The sequence below is a fragment of the Somniosus microcephalus genome, chromosome 14 (genome assembly GCF_052327205.1).
Source record: "Somniosus microcephalus isolate GS21.2 chromosome 14, FLI_Smic_1.0, whole genome shotgun sequence".
Lineage (NCBI taxonomy): Eukaryota > Metazoa > Chordata > Chondrichthyes > Squaliformes > Somniosidae > Somniosus > Somniosus microcephalus.
In genome coordinates, this window is record NC_141000.1 from 24,813,210 (window position 1) to 24,835,616 (window position 22,407).

Sequence of the window (22,407 nt, forward strand, 5' to 3'; positions counted from 1 at the left end):
CAGTCTGGATTGCTGAGCAAGGCTCAGCAATAAACAGACCAGGGACTGTTTCCACACACAAGGTTAGTTGTTTAGCTTTGACCCACAAAATCCAACCCTAGGGTCGTTACAAATATCCTGGAAAGTCCTTGACTGCAGTCAGCTAATTTTTGAGTATTCTGTGTTCCTTCTGGTTTTCCAGAATAGGCTCCTCTTATATCCTCGAACACCTTTAATATTCAGCATACTTCCGACACTGAAAATGGGAAATTGGAAAGAATGCACAAATCGTTGAGGATTTCTTCAATCTGCAATACATCCCAATTCAACTGAAGGCGATTTAAAGGGACATTCCCCTTTTCTTCTTCAAAACAAAAAGGAATACTTGAGTACGTTCCTTGCTTACTAAAATTCTATGTTCTCGTTATCCACAGGATTTCCTGTGTACAGATGCAGGAAAGAAAATACAAAGTGAAGGAAAATAACCAAAGGCTTAAATGAAAGAGTAGCAGGTGAAGTCTGATTATGATCTCGAAAGGCTGAAGTTATAAATGTTACTTGGATCAAACTGTTCCTCATATGCACATTGGTAAAAACAAATCAAAACATGAATGGAAACCGTTTGTTTTGTTTCCATGCTTTTTCTTGATTTTTTCCCGGATTTGTATGGATAGAAAAATACAGGGAATCTCACCCCCGCAAAAAATCTAGCACTTGGGGGCGGGAGGGGGGTCTGTGCAATGTTACATGGGCAGATGCTTTTTGTGGTGAGAGAGGAGGCCAGAAAAAAAGGGCATGTGTCTTTTCTGTCAAGGTGACATCAAACATAATGACGCATATTGATTAAAAAAATTACGTCATTGTGTTGGGCGTTTGATGGAGGGCTTTGTTTCCGGTGCCCCTCAGAGAAGTACAGCCCATGAGCATCAGGTCAATCATTCACTCTGTTGAACTCAGTTGCTTCAGTAATTTTGTGCCTGATACCCGACGTAGTGTAGCTGTATAGAAACAATCCTGATTTACAATGTAACAATTCGAATCGCTGCCCAATAAATTCCAAGTGAATTCCTTAGTCGTCTTGAGACAGCGGCAGCACCGGGAATTTGTTGTAGGATAGGGAAACATTTTTGCAGGAATGTGAGAGCCCAAAGTCCATATGTCAGTAAGAATTTGAAGGAACAGGATAAGGTGCGTAATCGGCACCCCTTTCGCTAGACTAAACTTCCACTCCCTCCACCACTGGCACACCGTGGTCGCAGTGTGTACCATCTACAGGAAACTTTCGATTTACCGGCACCTAAATAACCGGAAATCTCGGTTAACCGGCAAAATTCAGGAGTAGGTTCATACTTCATATTACTTGCCTTCCTCCATCTGTTGCTGTGCAAGGGTGTGGCTGCAGCTGTTGCTAAGCTACAGAGACGCTTGTAACTTATGGCCATTGTTTCTGAGCCTGTTGCTAAGCAACAGGGTTTGTTGCTTTATACGGAGCTCTCAGCTCTCGTATCTTTTACTATAGCGCTCGGCGATCCGGAATTTTTGATGAACCGGCACCACGTCGGTCCCGTCGGTGCCGGATAAAAAAAAGTTTCCTGTACAAGATGCGCTGCAGCAACTCGCCAAGGCTTCTTCAACAGCACCTCCCAAACCCGCGACCTCTTCCACCTAGAAGGACAAGGGCAGCAGGCGCATGGGAACACCATCACCTCCAAGTTCTCCTCTAAGTCACACACCATCCTGACTTGGAAATATATCGCCATTCCTTCATCATCGCTGGGTCAAAATCCTGGAACTCCCTACCTAACAGCACTGTGGGAGTACCTTCGCCACACGGACTGCAGTGTTTCAAGGAGAAGGCCTTTCAAGGGCACCTTTTCAAGGTCAATGAGGGATAGGCAATAAATGCCTGCCTTGCCAGTGACACCAACATCCTGAGTATGAATTTAAAAAAGGCCATTTGGCCCAACAATCCAGTCCCTTACGTACAAAACTAGAACACTAGCAAAAACATGGGTGCCAGCAGTCTGGGCTGGCTGGATGACAGGCAGCGAAAAGGGCAATGGCGGAGTGCCAGTGGTGGGAACAGGAATGCTGTCATCCTGAGAGAGGACAGTAGGTTCCTGCTCCACTGACCCACTGCCACTCCTCCAGGGCAGCACCTCAGCATCCTTAGCAATCTGTTGGAGCACAGATTGCTGGCCTGTTGCGACACCGTGAAAGGCCCGGTCATCGGTGGTAGACCCAGCCATGATGGCAGCAGTCAGAGCTTGCGTGGCATCAAGCTGAGACTGCATGAGAGCAGTCTGAGATTGAATGGCACCAACCATAGACTATATTACAGTGCTAAGACGTTGCGTCACTTCCACCTGCGCTGCAATGGAAGCTGCCAGGTTGTCCATCACACGCAGCATCAGGTCTGGGTCGCCACAGTCTCTCTGGAAGTCGACTATCCTTTCCAGACTGGAAATGAAGGGCTCCATGGTGTGTGCAGAGCTTTATGCAATGTTGGAGGTGGACTCCTCCACGCTCCTTACCATTGCCGTCAGGCTCTCGGGCACTCTTGCCATTGCACCTATCTCCGTGTGCATCCCATCACCCTTCTTCTAAAGGCCTCCCCATCGAGGTCCTCATCTGAGTCCAGTGCAGCAGAACTCGTGCGCGAATTCACCCTCCGGGGAGCTGGCCCCCGAGCTACCTTTTCCCCCTGGCCTTGCTGCAGCCCGCTCATCCCCGGTGCATCGCCCTGTGCAGATCCCGCTACTATACTAGCCTCTAAAGCACTCTGAGCTGGTGCCTGTGGGTGAGACATGCAGTGACGCGGTGTGTTCTTCCTCCTCCTCTTCTCCCGTCTCGCTCTCTACGTGCCCTCAGGGACAGGCTGTTCAGCTGCTTGCTCATTATCTGAAAGCATAAAGGCACAAGAGTCAGGTTAAGGTGAGGGGAGGGGGCAGGAAGGGACAAATGCATGGAGACAGCCTGGAAAATGCGAAAGGCTTGTTGGGTGAGGGGGAAGTGGGATGTGAGAAGAAGGAGTAGGGATGAACATACCGTTGTTGTCCCCAAGCCGGTGACCACGGCGCCCACCACCTGGCACCCAATAATCTGCAGCACTCTATTTGCATCACAGACAGTGGTTGGGTGTCGACTTGTCCCCCGCCTGTGCGCTCCTGCTCCCTCCTGCTGTGAGCCACCTTGGCCTGCAAGAGAAAGGAAAGTGTGTGAGTGAGTGTGGAGCAATGTGTTTGGGTGCTGTGCCTGCCATAGTTGAATAGCTGTCATTGTGTGCAAGGTGTGAGATGTTGGTGTGAGTGTTGGTAGGTAAAGATTGTTGGTGGGTGAGCGCTGGGGGTGTGGTGCTTTGGCCAGTGTGTGCAGGCTGTGGTTCAGATGGTGGTATGTAGCATTTGTTGAGGCATTGACTCACCCTGACCACCCGAGTGAGGTCATTAAATTTCCTCCTGCACTGTGTGTGGTTCCTGGGGACCACAGTGCTGCCCGAGACATGCTGGGCACCCTCCATCCGCATGGCACGGAAGACTTGTGGCGAGGGCCTCCTGCCACTTGCTGGGTAGAGCACCGCCCTCCGTCTCTCCACAGCGGACACCAACTCCTCCAATGCTTGGTCTGAAAATCTGCGGGCTCTCTCCCTGGGACGTGGATCTGCCATCATGACACCTGCTTGAGTTGTCCAGCTCCTTGGGCTTGGCCTGCTCCTGCTTGCTGACACAGGTTTACAGCCAGCAATTCTGAGAATGAGGTTCTGCAGCATCAATGAACCTCCCCTTTAAGAAGTGGAAAGAGCCTGTGGCAATGATGACTTGCGATCAGACTGCACCTGATATTGGTCAGCGCTTTGAGTGTAGAGCCACTGAGCTAGGCCATTAGCGCTTGATTTAGCACTCACAATCATTTCTTTGAGCAATAAGACTTAATTATGCATGTAGCATGATTCATTAGCGCCTGGCGCTAAATCTCAAACTTTTCTGAAGTTACCACCCATTCCTGGGCTCTAATGAATTTCTCCCCCTTGGTGTTTTGATAAATATCAGGAGGTAATATATGCTAACTGTATAGAGTAGGCTGACATATTTATGTGGATATTACCATGTTTATACGGACAGTACCACTTTGTACCCTTTTCATCACTGTTGCCGTTGTTGGTGGCCTCCTCACCTTAGGAGAGGTTTCTAAAATTATGATAGGATTGCACTCAGTCAAATTGGATAGGTTATTTAAGATGGATGGGGATGAAACAATTAGAGGGCAGAGAGTCTGTGCCCTCTGTATCATGCTAAAAACCAACCGGCTCACTAATGTCCTTTAGGGAAGGAGACCTACTGTCCTTACCCGGTCCGGCCTATACATAGCTCCAGTCCCACAGCAACTTGGTTGCCTTGTAACCATCTTCTGAAGTGCCCTAGCAAGACACTTAGTTGTATGAAAGCGCTACACCAGCTTCGCAGGGCAACTCGGAATGGGCAATAAATGCCGGCCTTGCCAACAACATCCCGAGAATGAATAATTTTTTTTTTAAATTCAGTAACCAAGCAAGTAAAGCACTCAAAGCGATCAAAAAACACTCGCACACTCTGTTTTTCGTTTTACCATTTTACCAACAAACACTTAAAAAGGTCAAAGTTCACATGCGGACGCCGTGGTAATATCGTGTTGAAATCATAGGCCCAATGACGGTGTCTATTATTCATTGTTTATTTACTGATCAGAAATGCAATTACTCACATCTGGATTACCAATTAGCCGCATGAGGCTAGTCACTAATGTATTGGGCAACCCTGAATTAAAGTGAGTGACAGGGCAGGCAAGCAGGCTTCAGTACAAAATAGAAAGGTTTTCTGATGCTTGCAATAAGGGATGGGAATGGGTTAAAAAAAAATCAAGAGTAAAACGATTCTTGGCTAAATGTGATTCTGATCCACCGAGTGTCCCTTTTTATTGGCTAAAGGCAGGATACAGTAGGGGCTGCTCTCACAGAAACATTTGCTATCACCAGTCAGACAGGCCCAGTTAACTTTTCAAGCCCATCCACCTTCTACTGAGTCAACACAACACATTGAAGCCTCTTTTATTTGTGCCAGTCACAATAATAAAATGTTCTAACAGATATTAGGAAATGACAGACATAGTAAAGAGTTTCAGAACAGAAAGTTGTTCTCTTTATTAGAAGAAAAGTGGGCCCCTTATTGTAACCCATAGCAACTGTGGAACTGCTACCTTGCCCTGTCATTTATCTGGTTATATATTGCTCTGTGCACTAGGTGTTTAATTACACGGTGCACTAGGTATATTTGCATTAGTAATATTACCAATACAATATTCATTGCAAACAGTCTTCATTCATTTTATCCTATCTTTTTATCTATCTATCCCTATTGTGTTGAGAACTTTGTTACAGGTCACTTGCCATGTCGATGTGTTGCGGTTGGATGATCTGTAGTAGGAATGGAGTTTTCAGCTAATGTGAACCAGGCAAAAGGTTAAGAAATCAAGGTCAGCCCTCGCAAACAGAGGCAACTCTTCTTTGACAAGCTGATTGACATGTCCTTTCACACCCTCTTTGCTTTGCAGAGGAGTCACCTGTTATAAAGAGTCAGTACGTTTGCAAAGAACCCGTTCCTTGAGATCCTTCCAACCCGCGACCATGGTTTTCTTCTAATCCTCATTTACGGTATTGCTTTCGATGTATTCCAAATTGCAAAGAAATCCTTCAGGATGTGTATGAAAGTGAGGGAATACGGAACTGCACATGTTACCACAGAAAGCCACACACCACCCACATTGTAACCAGAACTTAAGGGGATCAATTAACAAGAGAAAGGAGTCACTATAAATTCTTATTTACTTAACCACTTCAAAAGGTGCAGTTTGCATTTCAAAGATCCCTTCACTTCCTCGTGGGCCTAACAGGGAAGCCTCTAGCTGCTCCCAATTGGGAACGGAAAAGAGCGGCATGCCCTGTTGAGTGGAAATCTAAAACTGTGGAGCTGCTGCGTGATAAATCTGGAAGTTTCCTCAGAGATCGCGGGCGTCTGTAAAGAGCAGAACCATAGACAAGCCACAGCCAGACAAGTGGTTTCAGACTGAACCATAATGGAAAGGCTACGAGTGCTTACTTGTAAGTTTAATTCATTCTAGGCAAAGGGTTTTTGTTTAAACAAAGTAAGCATTTGATTGCTCATATTGTATATGACAAGTTTCATCCTACCACCAGCCAGTAAGGCCTGATGCCAAAGATGGCATCCTTCCAAAGTTTCCTCTCACCATGGGGAATCACTTCCCCTCGGCCTGTGTCTATTGCCTTCCTCCAGATAGCCTCACTGAGATCAGGAACTCATGGCACACTGAATTGTGGGTGAGATCAGTCTGCCCTTTACCACCCCGTGCATCAATGAACCACTCCTGCAGAAAATGTACATGTGAAATATCGTTCATATACAACTAACTAAAGGAGTTCTGACGAAGGGTCATCGACCTGAAACGTTAACTCTGTTTCTCTCTCCACAGATGCTGCCTGACCTGCTGAGTATTTCCAGCATTTTCTGTTTTTATTTAACCTTTATTAAAATTTGGTGTGCTCGATTGCAATCATATCCTTGTATAATTTTAGAGAATATTGTAATATGGACGATACAGTTTATTAATTTTTTCTCCACCCTACGTTCTCTCTTTTTTAATTTTACTTTTCTCCCCATTTCTCGTAAGGTCTCCGCTCCTATATTTTAGATCACGCCAACAACCCTACCCAGGTTACCCGTCGCTCTCAACCAAAGGTTCAGCTAGTTCCATCCTATGACCATGTAATCTCCTGGGAGAGGCGGAAAAAACCCACGGGAAAATAAGGGGAAAATATTCTGGAAAATTCCTCTCCGACCTCCTCGGGCAATCAAAACCACTTCAGGAGATCACATGGACCAAGTGTCATTGATAAAGACACTTACCTTCGATATGATGTGATCACTACCCAGAGTTTCTGCCCTCCCTGGGGAATCACTTCCTCTCGGCCTGTCGCCTTCCCCCAGGTGTCCTGGCTAAGATCAGGAACTTGTGGTGGACAGAATTGTGGATGAGAACCGAATACCCTACTATCCCATTGCAAAACTGAGCGACTGCTGCACTCCTTACACTTTTGTCTGAGTTTTATTATTTTTACATGCTTGAACTTACCAGCTGGCTGTGGCTCAGTTGGTAGCGCACTCGCCTCTGAGTCACAGGTTTGTGGGTTCATAGTCCCACTCCAGACACTTGAGCACATAATCCAGGCTGACACTCCAGTGCAGTACTGAGTGAGTGCAGCACTGTCGGCGGTGCTGTTTTTCAGATGAGATGTTAAACCGAGGCCCTCTCAGGTGGACACAAAAGATGTGGGAGCTTGCTGTGCGCAAATTGGCTGCTGCATTTCCTACATTACAACAGTGACTACACTTCAAAAAGTACTTCATTGGCTGTTAAAGCACTTTGGGACAGCCTGAGGTCGTGAAAGGTGCTATATAAATGCAAGTCTTTCTTACTAATGGATTTAGGCCCTATTTAGTATTCAGCTTGATATCTATAATTATTACTATGTTGTAACTAATTACATTTTTGAAGAAACTTTAAGGCTTTGTAGAACTTAAGGCCCCGACTCTCATGCACTTGCACTGCACACCTTGAGGACAATGAGGCTCAGGTGCACTGAGGTTCTTTTTAAATTATTTAAAGATCTTGTTAATGTCACGTACATTCGAAGTTTTAATGATTGTGGCAAAGTTTGTTTTTAGTCTGACAATCAGCGAAGAGGGGCTTAAAGGGTTAAATTTTGAGGAGAGGTTGCATAGACTAGGCTTGCATTCCCTCGAGTATAGAAGATTAAGGGTGATCTAATTGTGGTGTTTAAGATCATTAAAGGATTTGATGGGGTAGATAGGGAAAAACTATTCCCTCTGGGGGAGGAGTCCAGAACAAGGGGGCATAACCTTAAAATTAGAGCCAGGCCGTTCAGAGGTGATGTCAAGAAGCACTTCTTCACACAAAGGGTAGTGGAAACTGGAACACTCTTCCCCAAAAAGCTGTTGAGGCTGGGGGTCAATTGAAAATTTCAAAACCGAGATTGATATATTTTTGTTAGGTAAGGGTATTAAGAGATACAGAACCAAGGCAGGTAGCTGGAGTTAAGGTACAGATCAGCCATGATCTAATTGAATGGCGGAGCAGGCTCAAGGGGCCAAATGGTCTGCTCCTGTTACTATGACTGAATTTGACAAGCCTGTCCACCTTGTACTTTAAAAAAAAAACTTTTTATTTCCATCAGGGGTGCTTTTTTCTAAAGAGCAATAAGGATGCACTGGGTTGCCCCATTGTCAACAACTGAAGACCCATTTTTAAATGTGCCCCTCCCTTTTTTTTAAGGGGCACAACAAATAAAAGAACTTAACCATAAAAAAGAACAAAAGGAAATGTATAAGACTAAATGATAATATTGTTCCCGGTGTCCGCAAGACACTCCAGCAGTCCTTGTGGGGCCCACTGGTCGCGGAAAGCCTTAAGCTTCTGTTCAGTGGAACATTTCTGCCTTTTGTACGTCATGTCAGCATCAAGCAGTCCCAGGTCAGGAATCACAGAGTCAGACGCAGAATACAGTGCTCTCTAATCTGCACCTGCAACCTGCCTTTACCTTTACCTCAGAGAAAGTATCTGCTGCACCATTATCCACATCAGTCATCTTCAAGGCATCCCATTGTCCAACCAGTGCCAAATCATTTTATCCTGTGGGCTTGTATGGACTTGGAACTGAGTTGAAACTGCCCAATCATGCAGGAATCTTGTAGTTGTTGGAGGAAGGAGCCATTCATCCTATCAGCCTTGGGTTGGATTGGGTCGCAGATCCCACAAATTAAATATCAGGGCCACCATCCTGCCCAGTCCTAGTTCAGGCATGTTTTTCCTTGCAAGAAGTACTGTCATGCTCTCATTTGTGAATCGTAGTAAAATAATAGGAATAAAATGATTGTCAGTTTAACTCATACATTCACTATTTTTCTATTATACTGCAGCAATGGTATTATAATGCTTAATATGGCAACACAATTAAAGGAACACTTCAAATGCCAAGTAATATATCCTTACTGCACAGGATAATCCCCCAATTATTCTGCTGCACAATGGAGCACACAGATCCATCTTAATACAGGTTTTTGCATCTTCTCAAGCTGCTTGTATCAGTTATACCTTGGTCATATCCTGTTGCTTTTCCAATCAGTGCCAAGGCACTTCTCAGAATGTTATCAGACTAAATTTGACACCAATCAAAGAAGGAGCTATTAGGACAGGTGACCACAAGCTTGGCCAAAGAGGTAGTTTTTAAGGCGTGTCTTAAAGGAGGGGAGAGAGGTGGAGAGATTTAGGGAGGGAATTCCAGAGCTTAGGGCCTAGTCGGCTGAAGGCACAGCCACCAATGGTGGGGTGAAGGGAGTCCGGGGTGCACAAGAGTCCAGAATTGGAGGAATGCAGAGTTCTCTGTGGTTTGTAGGGCTGGAGGAGGTTACAGAGCTCTTAGAAAGAGCTGTCCAATTAATCCCACTCCCCCAGTCTTTCCCTATAGTCCTGCATTGTTTTCCTTTTCAAGTATTTATCCAATCTCCCTTTTGCAAGTTACTATTGAATCTGCTCCCACCACCCTTTCAGGCAGTGCGTTCCAGATCATAACAACTCGCTGCGTAAAAAAAAAAAAATCACCTCACCTCCCCTCTGGTTCTTTTACCAATTATCTCAAACAGAAATTATCCTCATCAATTTTTACACCTAACAAAACGAGCTTCCATTAGAAATAAAAAGGTTACCGAAAAATAAACCCAATAACGTTGACAGAATGTACACTCCCCATGTCTAAGTGGGATTCATTATGGTGCCATTTTTGGGATGTTTTTCCAACACTAGTATCCTGCCATGGAAAATGAACTAAAGTCTTACCAGTTAGCTCTCACAGAACAAATTGCATTCTTTCAAAAATGGATCATTTCCATAGTTTACGCCCACAGGAACTTCCTGTAAATTCCTACATCATAAAGAGGAATCAGGGAAATTTATAAGTGCTGTTGAATATTTTTTAATTAACATTTTGAGGATGGTGAAAGGTTTTCTAGTATTGAAGGGCTTCTTAAGTACCCACAGAGGGAGTAATGCGGTGACATTTTAAACAAGAGCTCTTAAGAAGTAAATAGATGGCAAAGCTTTTCTCTGAAGGGTCTAATTGAGTTGTTGACAGATGTAGTTAGTACGCGATACCAGAAAGTCGTCACTTTGCAAACTAGTCTGATACAATGAAACTCCTGTATATCGTGGGATAAGGAAGCCAGCTGGTTTAGAGCTCTGCCAACATAGAGACCAGTTGGACTCTGGCCAAAACAAAGCTCCATCTAACAGGTCATGTTTTTCAATCGTGCCTTCGCACATTCGGGTGCTGATGGATTGTGCCAACAATCTATCGAGCCCATTGAAAGACGAGTGGTAATCTTTGCTCTCCAAAGAGATTCAAAAATTATCTGCACTCTTCAAACCTTCCATGAATGGACTGCTGCAAGCTGTTCCTCGCTGAATTATTGATTTGTGGCTTCAAATGGTCCTGTCCTGACAGGGAAACAAAGAGCGTGACTGGGTTCTTTCGAAATATGACCTTGTTATTTTGTTATTGTCTCCCAGCACACCCCATTTGATGAAGCTGTCACTCCAGTTTGGTTCAGGGCAAGGGGAATATTTTTGCAATCCATTTAATAAAGATTACATTCTGTACTCATTGAGGTGATGGATTAGGGTTCTGTCGTTTTACCGTTCAGTGATGACATCAAACATTCTCCAGTCAATTTAGAGACAAAAGCGAGCTCACATTTCATTACTCATACAACATGCCTGGGCTCCAACATCAGCTCCGCAAACCCTACTGCACCAGTCTGACATTTCCAGTTTCCACCTCGCGTCTTGTTTATGTGAGATTACCCGATTGGTACCTAGAAAATTATGAGCGCTTTTGTGTCTATTGAGAACTAGGGAGTGTCAGTGCTTGTCTTTCAGATGAGATGTTAAACCAAGGCCCTGTCTGCCCACTCAGGTGGACGTAAAAGATCCCATGGCAACATTTGAAGAAGAGCAGGGGTGTTCTCCCAGGTGTCCTGGGTAATATTTATCTTTCAACCAACATCACTAACACAGATGATCTGGTCATTTATCACTTTGCTGTTTGTGGGATCTTGCTGTGTGCAAATTGGCTGCCGTGTTTCCTATATTACAACAGTGACTACGCTTCAAAAAGTATTTCATTGGCTGTAATTTTCTTTGGGACGTCCTGAGGTTGTGAAAGGCGCTATGGAAATGCAAGTCTTTTCTTTCTTGTTTCACTTACGATTGAGTGCATTCCCACTGATGTTCCAGTTGAACAGGTCAGGAAAAAAATTTGCACCTCAGTGATTTGGAACTGCGGACCTAAGATTTCTTGACCTATAAAGTGACACCTTCATCTGGTAGCAAGTACGATAGTGTAGTGCTTATGTTACTGAACTAACAATCCAGAGAATTTGAGTTCAAATCCCACCATGACAGCTTCAGAATTTAACTTCAGTTTAAAATGGAAGTAAAAAGCCGGTATCAGTAGGAGTGATTGTGAAGCTTTCATAGACTCTTATAGCACAGCAGGAGGCCAGTCGGCCCATTGGATCTTTGAAAGAGCTATCCAATTAGTCCCACTCCCCTGCTCTTTCCATAGCCCTGCAAATTGTTCCTTTTCAAGTATTTCTCCAATTCCCTTTTGAAAATTACTATTGAATCTGCTTCCACCCCCCTTTTCAGGCAGTGCATTCCAGATCATAACAATTCGCTGCGTAAAAAATATTTCTCCAGATGTCGTGTATTTGGATTTCCAAAAGGCATTCAATAAGGTGCCATTAAAAGGTTACTGCACAAGATAAGAGCTCATGGCGTTGGGGGTAATATATTAGCATGGATAGAGGATTGGCTAACAGAGAGTCGGGATAAATGGGTCATTTTCAGGTTGGCAAACTGTAACTAGTGGGGTGCTACAGGGATCAGTGCTGGGGCCTCAACTATTTACAATCTATATTAATGACTTGGATGAAGGGACCGTGTGTACTGTAGCCAAATTTGCTGATGATACAAAGATAGGTGGGAAAACAAGTTGTGAGGAGGACACAGAGGGCTGGATTTTCATTGGGCCGTGGAGGCGGGATTGGCGGCGTGTGGGGGGTTAAAATCCTGAAATCGGGGGGCACGAACCCATCCTGCCCCCAACCCGCCTCCATGCCAGCTTCAAAGGAGGCGGGTACCCGACCCGCACTGGGACCCACCTCCCCGAGGCGGGTAGGGGATTAGTGCCAATTAACTGCCTGTTAACAGGTAGTTAACAGGCAGTTTTTAGCCTAATCCCTATTTTCATTCTTGAAGTGTGGGATTCCCGACAGCTCCAAGCCACGCCAAGTTAGTGAGGCGGGCCGTCGGGCTGAAGGGCTTGGAGGGGTTGAAATGTCCAGTGTTCAGGTGAGTGATGAGTGCATGATTGCAGAGGTAAGTGTGTTTGGTGTGTTTAAAGTGTTTAAAGAAGTTTTACTGACCTTTACAGCCTTCCTTCCTTCAGGTCTCGGGAGTCCCTCATTTCACCGGCACAGAAAGCAAAATGGCTGTGATCTGTCAAAAATTGCATCATTCAGCTTTCTGTTCTGGGGAGATCTCTAAATCATCCTGAGAGGAAGGAATTAACTTAGTGTACAGATTGTCAGTGTTTGGCAGCTTCAAACAGCTGTGAAATGCTGATATTTCATCTGTCAAAAGGTCTTGACAGATGAAATGTCAATCTGTGATGTCACCTGTTGCCAGGTGGCCCTTAATTGGCCTGCTGAGCCCGCTGGGCGAGCTCAACAAGGTCAATCAAGCCAAAATCGCGTAGGTTGGTTACAACGCGATGGAGGCGGGACTACAACCCCGAAAGTTGTAGTCCCGCCTTCTACCCGCCGCCTCAATGAAAATCCAGCCCAAAGAGCCTGCAAAGGGATATAGATAGGTTAAGTGAGTGGGCAAAAATTTGGCAGATGGAGTATAATGTGGGAAAATGTGAGGTTATCCACTTTAGTAGGAAGAATAGAAAAGCAAAATATTATTTAAATGGAGACTACAGAATGCTGCGGTACAGAAGGGTCTGGGTGTCCTCGTACATGAAACACTAAAAGTTAGCATGCAGGTACAGCAAGTAATTAGGAAGGCTAATGGAATGTTGGCCTTTATTGTAAGGGGGAGAGAGTATAAAAGTAGGGAGGTCTTGGTACAACTGTACAGGGCGTTGGTGAGACTACACCTGGAGTACTGCGTACAGTTTTGGTCTCCTTATTTAAGGAAGGATATACTTGCATTGGAGGCAGTTCAGAGAAGGCTCACTAGGTTGATTCCTGTGATGAAGGGGTTGTCTTATGAGGAAAGGTTGAGCAGGTTGGGCCTATACTCATTGGAGTTTAGAAGAATGAGAGGGGATCTTATTGAAACATATAAGATTCTGAGGGGGCTTGACAGGGTAGATGCTGAGAGGATGTTTCCCCTCGTGGGGGAATCTAGAACTAGGGGGCACAGTTTCAGAATAAGGGATCGCCCATTTAAGACGGAGATGAAGAGGGATTTCTTCTCTCAGAGGGTCATGAATCTTTGGAATTCTCTACCTCAGAGAGCTGTCATTGAATATATTCAAGGCGGAGATAGACAGATTTTTGAGCTACAGGGGAGGCGAGGGTTATGGGGAACAGGCAGGGAAGTGGAGTTGAGGCCAAGATCAGATCAGCCATGATCTTATTGAATGGCGGAGCAGGCTCGAGAGGCCGAATGGCCTACTCCTGCTCCTGTTTATTATGTTCTTATGAGAGTTCCAGATTCCCACTACCCTTTATGCAAAAGCGTGCTTCCTGATTTCACCACTGAATGACCTGGCTCTAATGTTAAGATTATGTCCTCTTGTTAAGATTATGTCTAGAGTTTCTCTCTATCTACCCTATCGAATCCCTTTATCATTTTAAACACTTTGATTAGATCACCCCTCAATCTTCTAAACTCAGGGGAATATAAACCAGGTTTATGCCACCTGTCCTCATAATTTAACACTTTTAGCTCTGGTGTCATTCTGGTGAATCTGGTGCCCAGACCATTCCACCTTCAACCAACACCACCAAAAGGAGACTGGCTGGTCATCAAATCAAATCAAATCAAATCAAATCAACTTTTATTGTCATTGTTAGTGCACAAGTGCAGTACAACGAAATGTAGGCTTGCGGCTCCCAAGAGTGTACATTTAGATTAAGACATTTAAACATTCAACATACATTTGGCTTGTAATACATTAACATAAACATAACCATAATAAAGTGCATTGGCAAGTGTGCAGGCTTTAGAGTTTATTTGTGGAGTTCAGTAGGATGACAGCCCTGGGAAAGAAGCTGTTCCTAAATCTGGTCGTACGGGTGCGAATGCATCTGTAGCGTCTCCCAGATGGCAGGAGGGCGAACAGACTGTGGCTGGGGTGGGTAGGGTCTTTGATGATGGACCGTGACCTCCGTAAACAGCGTTTCTGGTATATGTGCTCTATGGTCGGTAGCCGGGTGCCGGTAATGCGTTGGGCAGTTTGTGGGACTTTGCTGTGTGCAAATTGGCTGCCGCGTTTCCTACATTACAACAGAAGTAATTCATTGACTGTAAAGCGCTTTAGGACATCTTAACAGTGTGATAACTTTTTTTTTCTCTCTCTGATGTGGGTCTGCATCTTTACAAGTGAACACTTATTTAAGTCTTCTCCACTGATAACAGATCTGTGTGTTAGGGTCAAACTAAATGACACCTTGGAGAGGCAGACAGACAGCGGAGCATGCCAGAAATGTTTACCTGTGATAACCAGGTCTGTTTTTCCCTTGCTATACGGAGTTCCTGTTTATGTTCAGCTGCAGTCCTGTGAACTGAGTTGGGCGCTTGTATATAGCCAGGTCAACATGGGGACGGAACCTGTTACCAGCACATAAACACAACAAGAAGGGCAGTCAGAATTTGCGTGTGGTGAGAGTTCCAGTCAGAGCTGTCCGGTTTTCTCTTAGTGCTAAGTCTCTCCTCGCTGACAGCAGTAGGCGTACCAGAACTTGTTAATGAATGCTTGCAGTATCCTTTCAATTATAAAAGAAATCCTGCACCCTTTCTCGTTTATTAAATTAAAGACAACATGCTTAATTTTTAAAGTATTTTTTGTGCCACCAGTAAATTCTACTTGTGCCAAAGGAACAGATTAATGCTGAGGCCTCTAAATGTCCTAAATTAAAAGGGTTTTGCAGGGTTGCATTCAATGAAAGTGAAATGTCGTGGTCATTTTGATGTGTATTGTAGTTGCACATTGTTAACTGAACACTAGAGGGCCCCCCTGATGGGAGTAAGTACACTGCAGCAATTACACTCCAGGGTCTCCTCATATATTGTGAATGTTCCAGAGAGTCTGAAATAAAAGCGGCTAGGACATTACCACACCAGCTTGAGTGTTTGTTGGACGTAGTGGCCCGGAATTTGCAGTCGGGGTGACGGCGAACTGGTAGCGTCGCCATCATTCCGCCTTTGAAACTGACCGCAACTTCAGGATTTGGCGCAGGCACATGTGGAAATCCCGAAGTTGCGGTCAGTCATTGACAGCCCCCAAACATGCTGCATTGTGCGCCCCCACCCACAGAGCCAGCAATCTGTGTAATCAGCCAACTCACTGAAACTGACAAAGACTGCGGCTTTCCGCAGTAATTACGCTGTTAAATTCCCCACCAAAAGTTAGTCACAAAGGGATTAGGGGTTTTAACAGCGTATTGGCTGCTAAAAGCTTAGGTGCCTGGTGATGTGCCTCAATAAATCCGAGACTCAATGTTAGCGGAACAAAACAAGGCTTTTATTAACTTAGAAGGTAACACACAGTGGAGAGGTGTCTTCCATCCAGAGGTCTGCAGTACTGGATGTGAGGCACGCTGAGCCTGCTTACATAGGGGCCAGGTATGGGCGGAGCCCTACACACAATACAATACAAGGTGAGGAAACGGAACTGAGGTAAGGGAAATGAAACTGAAACTAAACCACAGTCACAGGCACAATCACACAGAGAATACAGATGAGTGATGAATGGCATATTTCAGCACATTCACCCCTTCTATAGATTTAGCCTGTTCGGGGGTTTGATAGTCCTCTGTGACCGACGTGGCTGTTGTGGTGCCGCGGGTGTCGGCTGGGTGTCCCCGGTGGCCTCCTGGGTCTCTGCCGGGGGCGCCGCCAGGGTTGTTGAAGGGGTAGTTGGTGGGGGTACCGTTGGTCGATGTTCTTCCGGGGGTGATGAAAGAGTAGTGGGTGGGTAAGAGTTGCTGTGATCGTTGTTGCTGCTGTTGTCGTGGTTGTTGTCGTTACCAGCTGGGGCGACGTCTTTTATGGACACGGTGTCCTCCCTTCCGTCGGCGTGCCGGACATACGCGTATTGGGGGTTGGCGTGGAGTAGGTGCACTGACTCCACGAGAGGGTCCGTCTTGTGGCCCCTCACATGCCTTCGCACGAATACCGGACCTGGGGTGGAGAGCCATGACGGCATGGATACGCCTGAGGTGGATTTCCGGGGAAAGACAAACATTCATTCCTGAGGCGTGGCATTAGTGGCAGTACACAATAGCGACCGTATCGAATGGAGCACATCTGAGAGGACTTCCTGCCAGCGGGAGATAGGGAGGCCCTTGGTCCTTAGAGCTAGAGTGACTGCTTTCCATACTGTCCCGTTCTCTCGCTCCACTTGACCGTTACCCCGGGGGTTGTAGCTGGTGGTACGGCTCGTGGCGATCCCCCTGGACAGCATGTACTGGTGTAGCTCTTCACTCATGAAGGACGCCCCCCTATCCGTATGGATGTAGCTCGGCATACCGAACAGGCAGAACAGGCTGTTGAGGCATTTAATGACCGTGGTGCTGGTCATGTCTGGGCAGGGGAAGGCGAATGGGAAACGGGAGTATTCGTCCACAATGTTCAGGAAGTAAACATTGCGGTCGACGGACGGGAGGGGGCCCTTGAAGTCTAAGCTGAGCCGCTCAAAGGGCCGTGTAGCTTTGATTAAGTGGGCTCTATCTGGGCGGTAGAACCGAGGCTTGCACTCAGCGCAAGTGCGGCAGTTCCTGGTCAGAGACCGAACTTCCTCAATCGAGTAGGGTAAGTTACGGGACTTTATGAAGTGGAACAGCCGCGTGACCCCTGGGTGGCAGAGGTCGTTGTGGAGGGTCTGTAGCCGATCCCCGGTGGCGCTGGCACACATCCCTCGTGAGAGGGCGTCGGGGGATTCGTTAAGGGCCCCTGGCCGGTAAATGATGTCATAATCGAAGGTGGAGCGCTCGATCCGCCACCTAAGAATCTTATCATTTTTAATCTTCCCCCTCTGTTTATTATTGAACATAAACGCTACCGACCGCTGGTCGGTAAGTAGGGTGAAGTGTTTGCCGGCTAGGTAGTGGCGCCAGTGGCGCACTGCCTCCACAATGGCTTGGGCCTCCTTTTCCACGGAGGAGTGTCTGATCTCGGGCCCTTGGAGGGTCCTCGAGAAGAAAGCTACGGGCCGCCCCGCCTGGTTGAGGGTGGCCGCCAAGGCAGCGTCAGACGCATCACTTTCCACTTGAAAGGGAGTGTTCTCGTCCACTGCCTGTAGCGTGGCCCGCTCAATATCCTGCTTAATGCTTTTGAAGGCGGCGTGGGCCTCAGCAGAGAGCGGAAAAGAGGATGCTTTCAAGAGGGGGCGGGCTTTGTCGGAGTAGTTGGGGACCCATTGGGAATAATAAGAAAATAACCCCAGGCACCTTTTCAGGGCTTTGGGAGTGTTGGGCAGGGGCAGCTCCCGTAGGGGGCTCAATCGGTCGGGGTCTGGTCCGATTTCCCCATTCTCCACCACGCTGCCTAGTATGCAGAGGCGCGTGGTGTTGTAAACACACTTGTCCTCGTTGTAAGTGAGGTTGAGTTTTTGTGCGGTTTTCAGGAACCTCTCGAGGTTCGAGTCGTGATCCTGCTGGTTGTGACCGCAGATGGTGACGTTGTCGAGGTAGGGGAAGGTTGCCTGCAAGTGGTGGTCATCGACCATGCGGTCCATCTCCCTCTGGAAGACCGAGACCCCATTCGTCACCCCAAAGGGGACTCTGAGGAATTGGTAGAGGCGTCCGTTCGCCTCGAAGGCGGTGTACGGGCGGTCCTCTGGTCTGATAGGGAGCTGGTGGTACGCTGACTTGAGGTCGATGGTGGAGAACACCCGGTATTGGGCGATTTGGTTCACCATTTCTGATATGCGGGGTAGCAGGTAGGCGTCTAGTTGGGTGTACCTGTTGATCGTTTGGCTATAGTCGATCACCATCCGTTTCTTCTCGCTGCCCCTTACCACCACCACTTGGGCGCGCCACGGGCTGTTGCTGCGTTCAATAATGCGCTCCTTCAGGAGCCTGTCTACCTCGGTCGTGATAAACCGCCTGTCCTCCCAGCTGTACCTCCTGCTTTTCGTCGCTATTGGCCGGCAGTTAGGGGTAAGGTTCGCGAATAGCGAAGGCGGCTTTACCTTCAGGGTAGCCAGACCGCACACTGTGAGGGGCGGCTGGGACCCACCGTAATTGAGCGTGATGCTTTGGTGTTGGCACTGGAAATCCAGGCCCAAGATCACGCTCGCACATAGATTCTTCATGATTAGTACTTTAAAATTATCGTATACAGTTCCGTTAACGGACAATTGTACCGTGCAGTAACCCATAATGGGCGATGTCTGGGTTTTATCAGCCATAGAGATGGTACCCCGAGTAGGGACCACCTTTAGGGAGAGTTGTTGTGCTAGTTCAGGGTGGATAAAACTCTCTGTGCTTCCACTGTCAATTAAACATTTAACCCCGCACCCGTTTACCTCGATGTCCACCATTGATTTGGATAGCGGGTGCGGCCTGGTCTGGTCCACTGTGACCGATGCCACTGTAGGGCCCTGATCGAGACAAGATGGCGTCCGCGCTGTCTGCTCACAAGATGGCGGACCCCACGAGGTCGGGCAAGATGGCGTCCAAGATGGCCGCTCCCACGGCGCACACGCGGCAGTGGCGGGTTTTCCGGCGGGGTTCCCTCTGCACACCTTCCCGAAGTGCCCCTTCTTACCGCACTTAAAGCAGGTGGTGCCTTTCGCCGGGCACAGGTTTCTGGTGTGCTTCGACTGCCCGCAGAAGTAGCAGTTGGGTCCCCGACGCGTCGCGGCTGTCGTAGGGCTTCTGGGGGGCGAGCGGGGCCCCGACGGTGTCGGGCTGCCGGGCGGGGAAGATGCCTTCCAAGATGGCGGCGCCCTTGGTGCACACGTGGCGGCGTGGGCGGCGCGGGCTGAAGAGTAGGCGTCCGAGTTTCTCTGGGCCACATCCAGGGATCGCGCTGTGTCCACAGCCTGTTTCAGGTCCAATCCCGTTTTTTCCAGCAGTCTCTGCCGGATGTAAGTGGAGCTGAGGCCTGTGATGAAGGCATCGCGAACAAGCTCGTCAGTGTACACTGCGGCTTTTACATCTTGGCACTTGCAGTCTTTGCCAAGCGTTTTCAGGGTGACTAGGAACTCATCCAGCGATTCCCCAGGTCGCTGTGCGCGAGTAGCGAGCAGATGCCTAGCATACACCTCATTCGTAGGCTGCTGGTAATGCGCCTTTAAGATGTCGCAGGCGGCCGGGTACGTGTCGGCGTCTTGGATGAGGGGGTAAACCCTGTGGCTTACCCAATTCTGCAGGATTCCGAGTTTCATACTTTCAGCATCCGTAGTGCCTGTGACGGCTGCGGAATTGTCCAGGAAGAATTCCATACACATAAACCAGTGTCCGAAGCGTGCCGATGCGTCCGAAGCATGCTGGTCCAAATCCAAACGTTCGGGTTTCAAGAGTTGATCCATTGTGTTGAAAAGTAAGTTAATAAAATTGATGTGCCTCAATAAATCTGAGACTCAATGTTAGCGGAACAAAACAAGGCTTTTATTAACTTAGAAGGTAACACACAGTGGAGAGGTGTCTTCCATCCAGAGGTCTGCAGTACTGGATGTGAGGCACGCTGAGCCTGCTTACATAGGGGCCAGGTATGGGCGGAGCCCTACACACAATACAATACAAGGTGAGGAAACGGAACTGAGGTAAGGGAAATGAAACTGAAACTAAACCACAGTCACAGGCACAATCACACAGAGAATACAGATGAGTGATGAATGGCATATTTCATCACACCTGGGAAACTAGTTTTCATTTTGTGCTGTGTGATATTTGTCAATTTTAATAAGAAAGTTTTCAAAAACAATTTTGTCCATCTTTATTTCAGGTTTGCCTTTTGTGAGAGCCCCAATCTTTTGCTCTCTCTAACATTTTAAAAAGTTAGAATTTTAAGGGCTTACTCACTTGTTCGCGTTCTGTGAGAATTCTGCCTTTTGATTGGCTGCTTAGACAGCCTGTTGACATCACCGCAGTTCGAATAAGGGGATTCCCATTAAGTTCCGTTGATTTGAATTGAAGGTTGGAAAACCCAACGTTCTGGACACAGAGATTGCGAGATCCTTGTGTGGCACATACTTCGGGCCAGTAGCGAACGCCTTCATTTCGCTACTGACTCCAAATTCCGGGCCAATACATTTAAACTCACGGAAAATCAGTTCAAGCTGTATCAGGATTGATTTCTTTTACGTCTTTCCAATTTTTCCTCTTCCTCCTCACCTGTCCTGAAGGCCCTGACTCCTTGCTGGGAAATTGGTTCCACATGTACCAGTCTCTCTCCTAGCCCACAGTGAGGTGCCATGTAGATAGATCCCCAGTGAGATCGAGAGAAAATCAGAAGCAAAGTCAACCAGGGTCATAGTATGGCACCTGGCACCGACAGAGGCCCAAGACCTTCATCTCGATGCTAGAATACTGCAGGGAAGTGGAAAGGGTTAAACTAAAAAAAGGAGTTAGAGGGATAAAATTAGGATGAGGACTAAGTTAAATAAAAATCCAAGTTTTTTTCTAAAGGAATAGAATTGAAAGGTGGAGAAGTTACGTTAAACTTGTTTAGAACCTTGGTTAGACCACACTTAGAGTACTGTGGACACTTCTAGCCTCCATATTACAAAAAGGATGTAACGACATTGGAATAGGTACAAAACTCATTTAGAAGGATGATAGCGGAACTGAGAGGTTATGACTATCAGGAAAGACTGAACCGGCTGGAGCTCTTTTCTGTAAAAAAGAGAAGGCCGAGGGGTGACCTGATGGAGGTCTTTAAAATTATGAAGGGCATTGATAGGGTAGACGTAGAGAATATATTTGCACTTGTGGAGGAGTCCAAAACTAGGGGCCATAAATATAAGATAGTCACTAATAAATCCAACAAGGAATTCAGGAGAAACTTCTTTACTCACAGGGCAGTGAGAATGTGAAACTTGAAGTAGTTGAGGTGAATAGCATAGATGCATTTAAGGGGAAGCTAGATAATTGCATGAGGGAGAAAGGAATAGAAGGATATGTTGATAAGGTGAGATGAAGAGGGGTGGGAGGAGGCTCGTGTGGAGCATAGACCAGTTGGGCCGAATGGCCTGTTTCTGTGCTGTACATTCTATGTAAAAAAAAAACGAGGAATGGAAGAAGAAAGCTGAGGCGTGAGCACTTGGTTAATTAAGTACATTTTACATATAAACGAAGAAGAGTTAATAGAGACTGACTTGTTGGAGATGTGAGCAGGAATTTCTTGTTGGCAGTTCCATTGAAAACGATAATTTCAGTGCAGCATTAATTAAATATTTAAAGGATAGGTGATTCTGCATATATATATTTAATTAATAGGAAATATTAGCCTGTAGGCCACTCGTGTTTAACGTTCTTTTAAAAAACAGTTTTAGTTTTTACAAGGAGGTGAGCTGCGTTCTTTCATTCCATTCCAGCCCAGACTGGAGCAAGGCCTCTGGGACAACAGAAGGCAAGGGAGATCCTAAGTGGTGCATCTGGTTAGATAATCGCTGCCAGTGTGTTCTGTGCAAACTGCTTCTGAGCTGTCTCTTATTTCTTACAGACTCTGTTGAGTATTTGCTATGTTTTAGTAAATATTCTTGGCAAGTAGTCCAATCCCCTCGAGTTACTTTCGCCTTTAAATTGCCTGGTGTGATCCTGAGCACACAAGGAATTATAAGGCAGCATTAGCGACAGCTTGAAGTGGGATTATAAAATGAAACTGCTGACTGGATTTGCTGTCCTGATTCGTAGTATTTGAGAAGTATTTCAGAGCGATCATTAATTCTTCTCACCCAGCTGGAAGTGGGCAAATTTGTATCAGCGGCTCCGTTCATCGAATCGTAGAATGATACCGCACAGAGGGAGGCCACTCAGCCGTCGTGTCTGTGCCGGCTCT